Raw genomic sequence first — 4,297 nt, forward strand, 5'->3', positions numbered from 1 at the left:
CAGACACCGAGATTTTGAGCGTTAATAGCTCCTAAACAACTGAACGAAATGGTATGATAAACACTTCATTCGAAAGATAAAATGTCTACGCGCTCTATACTTAATTACTTTTTAATCCAAAAACTTGTTTCAATAGCCTCAAAAATGCTATTAAAACAGGCTATTGAAACCACACCAATCGGTATAAAAGCGAGTGTCGCTCGGAAATCCACTCAGTTATGATTGCGCAACGATCGAGATACCATCGCTGGAACGAATGGATGTTTCTCTAACACAGACTTCAAAACCATGGAGCCTGGGGAAATCGGCCTTGCAAAATAGATGTAAGCAGCGGGTACTTTTGTACTCGTTTGCATTTCTGTAAATCGGAATGTTTCCATATCACAGACTTCAAAACCATGGAGCCTGGGGAAACTGGCATTGCAAAATAGATACAAGCAGCGGGTACTTTTGTACTCGTTTGCATTTCTGCAAATCGGAATGTTTCCATATCACATACTTCAAAACCATGGAGCCTGGGGAAACTGGCATTGCAAATGAGATGCAATCAACGGGTACTTTTGTACTCGTTTGCGTTTTTGCAAATCGGAATGTTTCCCTTACACAGACATCAAAACCATGGAGCCTGGGAAAATCGGCCTTGCAAAATAGATATAAGCAGCGGGTACTTTTGTACTCGCTTGCATTTCTGCAAATCTGAATGTTTCTCTAACACAGACTTCAAAACCATGGAGCTTGGGTAAACTGGCATCGGTCTTGCAAAATGATACAAGCAGCGGATACTTTTGTACTCGCTTGCATTTCTGCAAATCGGAATATTTCCCTAGCACAGACTTCAAAACCATGGAGCCTGCGGAAACTGATATTGCAAATGAGATGCAATCAACGGGTAATTTTGGACTCGTTTGCGTTTCTTCAAATCGGAATGTATCCCTAACACGGATTTCAAAACCATGAAGCGAGTACTTCTGTACTCTACTATACTTTGTTTGCAAACCGGAATGTATTTTCCCAACACAGATTCCGAAACCAATAAGTTGGGAAAATCGGCATTGCAGATCTCGACAGTACTTTTATACTCCCATGCATTTTTACACTTCGGAAATGGTTTTGCTAACACGGTCTACAAAAGCGGGTACAAATGCAACGCTTTGGCTCGGTTATTTAAGACTGCATATCACTTCATGTCACTGGCTCACTGAACTTTTGAGCATACCGTTTGATGATTTGATGATAAGTATTTGCTGCGATAACCACTACCATTATGCATGATTTGACCTGAATTGGAATTTGTTTGCAATTGAATTCGTAAATTGTTTCATTCATTCACTAGTTTAATCAATAATTTATTCAATACATACGAAAGATAGCTCTACGCAGCGGCGATATCGTACCCAATGAAGAACATCCGAGGTGCGATTATTGCTAATTGAAAAAACACAAATGATTACTAAGCCAACGGCAGTCCTACGTCAACCTTGCGGTTATATCATAGGTATAACCCATCCATAGTTTTTGATCCTCGAAAATCTTCCAAGGAGGGTGTGTAAAGGAAATTTAGAAAATCGAATTTTTTTTCGATGCCAAATTACTTAAAAATGCACGTCGAGATCTGGTGTCATCTCGAAAAAAAAAATCGACCTTTTGGGACTTAGCCTGAGAGGCAATGAAGGTATGAAAAAAAAATTATCGAATTTAACCCTCCTGTACAGGAGTGCAAAATGATAACACGTATACTCGCGCACGGTGTCACAGACCGAAAATTAACTTCTCTGTAATGTTGCCATTGTGTATTTTTCAGGCTGTATTGGCATTTATTTGAAGAAGATGGTATGATTGAATGAAAAAACTCAAAAAAATATGTTTTTTCGTCTTTATTATGTTTTTATTTTGTTTTTAATTCAGCCTACTCAAAATAGAGTAATTTTTGATACTCCAACACAAATAATGAAATTCGAATGTTTCAGTGTCACTAATTAAAAGTGAGCAACTGAATATAATGGAAGTATAAAGAGCTATAAAATAACATAAAAACGTATTAATCGATTGTGGTTTCATTGTAGTAAGAATCAGAACATAGCATAACTACATGTTCGAAACAAACATATTTTTTATATTTCATGCAGTTATTGCATGTTTTTCGCGTCTTTTATCGAAGAGACGAATGTATATCGACCTTCTAGATAATTACCAGATGATAAAGGTTCTGGAATATAAAATTTGCATATTTCTAATATTCTTTGTCTCTGTTTTCTTGGTTAACTAAGAATTAATGCCTTTTGTTAGATGGGGCATAAAAAGATTATATAAAAGGATTTCTAGGAACTTTCTTTTCTTTTTCTTGTTTTACTTGTCGATATTGTCCATCATAAAAAAATATTCCCGAAACTGTAGCTGTTAAAAATTACCATACGCTACCGATTAGTTTATAGTTCACTGTTTACAATTCTTCCACAAGTGAAATTCTTTCACAAGTGTGTATATGTATGACCATTATATTTAGCGTCAAACATTTATAATACGAAATATATTATAAGAAAGTCAAACATTTATATTTTGCTTTTGAACGTATGAATCTAACGACGAATATATCGACGAATAGTTAATATATGGATCCGTTCAATCCAGTTACAAAAGGGACTAAAATCAAATAAGAATAATCGGGTAATGGTCATATGCATTATATTCAATAAATATTCCACGCCACTAACATTAATTTATACATTTCATTCAACAATATTCTAGAATATGAAAAAAGGCACTTGTCCAAAAAAGTTACTCCTATACTCGCGTCGGTGTGTCAGACCGAAAGTGTTAAAAAAGTGGCACACGTCCCCTTTGTACCAACACATGCGATACGCTGAACGATGACGATCGACGAATAACGAAGCTAGAGAGAATCGCAAAGTCGTAATATTGATATTTTCTGAGAAATGAACGAATTATTGATTTCTCGGTCTGACAGACCAATGCGCGAGTATAGGAGTGTTAAAAAACCGATCATGTACATTTTATTCATTGGCCCAAAAAATGCTCTGTGCAAAATTTCAGCTCAATCGGACATGATTTAGGGGTACCTCAAAGCACTCAAAGTTTTGATTTTTTGGCCACTCAGGCTAAGTCCCAAAAAGTCGATTTTCGACCAAAAATGTTTTTGCGAGATAATACCAGATCTCGACGTTTTATACATTTTTAACCCTATCGACACAACTGGTAGTCAGGATGGTCTAGATTCATAACTGACATAGAAAAAATAGTGTGTAGTTGAATAAACTACTTAATTTGAATAAAACATTTATGTTTACCTGAAAAGGCCCATTTTTGAGTTATACTCCCAATTCCCCAATAATCGTTGTTATATACCGCTGGTCGTCATTTGCAGCTTGGTAATTAGAGTGTATGAATATATGTTGTACGGTAAAAGATAACGAATCTGAACAATATGTGCTATCAAAAGGATTGTCGCCTTTTTTCCAGCCCGGAACAAGAATCATGAAACTAGCAGTGCAATCATGAAAACATAACCGATGCAAGCTTCAAACACCCTACACCATGGAAAACAAAAGGAGTTTCTCTTCCACGAACTTTTGAGGAAAATTGCCAGCGAAACTATCTGCTCGCGATGTCATTCAATGCCATGCCATAGTTCTAGGGAGCGATCTCTCAAACGTTACACATTGGAGGTGGGGAACTTTCGACAAAGACGTCAGCTCGTCTAGGATATGGTGCAAGAAAGCTGGCGGAAAAAATCCTTTCACTGTAATCAAAAGTTGTACAACGGAACCTTTTTCTCTTCTACTCTCCCTAAGAAGTTCTAGTTGAAGGACATAAGTAAGAAAGTGTAAAATGAAACCTCAGAACAGTTAAGTAGTGGGTTTCCATTATTATTTGAATGAAACGCGTCAACGTAAATGCAGGTATAAATTAAAATCTCCACAATATGTACGAGCCCGTTGCAATGATGATACAAAAATGTTCGTATGCGAGCTGTTAAAAAGTCAATATTTTAGTGCACTGTGTTGGTCTTTTCATATGACGCATTGTCCTTGGCGAATGCGTATAAGAACCAATGGAAGAACCTCACGACAATGAGTGACAGATGAACATGCTGTTCGCAGCCTTCAGAATGGGAAATTATTATCGTGGAGCACAAGAGGTGCTGTCGTAAGCTCCTAGATACCAACAACTCAACGTAAATGCACCCGAGGGAGCATGCACTCAGGTGGGCAGACAAAAGATTCCCCCTGGTAATGTATATTTTCCAACTGGTGTTGTTGTGGAAGATAGAGTTGTCGCA

At 37.1% G+C, this 4,297-nt stretch overlaps 1 pseudogene; it reads left to right on the forward strand.

Moving 5' to 3' along the window:
• Positions 1-1,368: 1,368 nt before the first annotated feature.
• LOC129772294 (U4 spliceosomal RNA) lies at positions 1,369-1,445 on the forward strand (annotated as a pseudogene).
• The last annotated feature ends 2,852 nt before the right edge of the window (positions 1,446-4,297 follow it).

Source organism: Toxorhynchites rutilus, chromosome 2 (genome assembly GCF_029784135.1).
Source record: "Toxorhynchites rutilus septentrionalis strain SRP chromosome 2, ASM2978413v1, whole genome shotgun sequence".
In the NCBI taxonomy this organism is placed as follows: domain Eukaryota; kingdom Metazoa; phylum Arthropoda; class Insecta; order Diptera; family Culicidae; genus Toxorhynchites; species Toxorhynchites rutilus.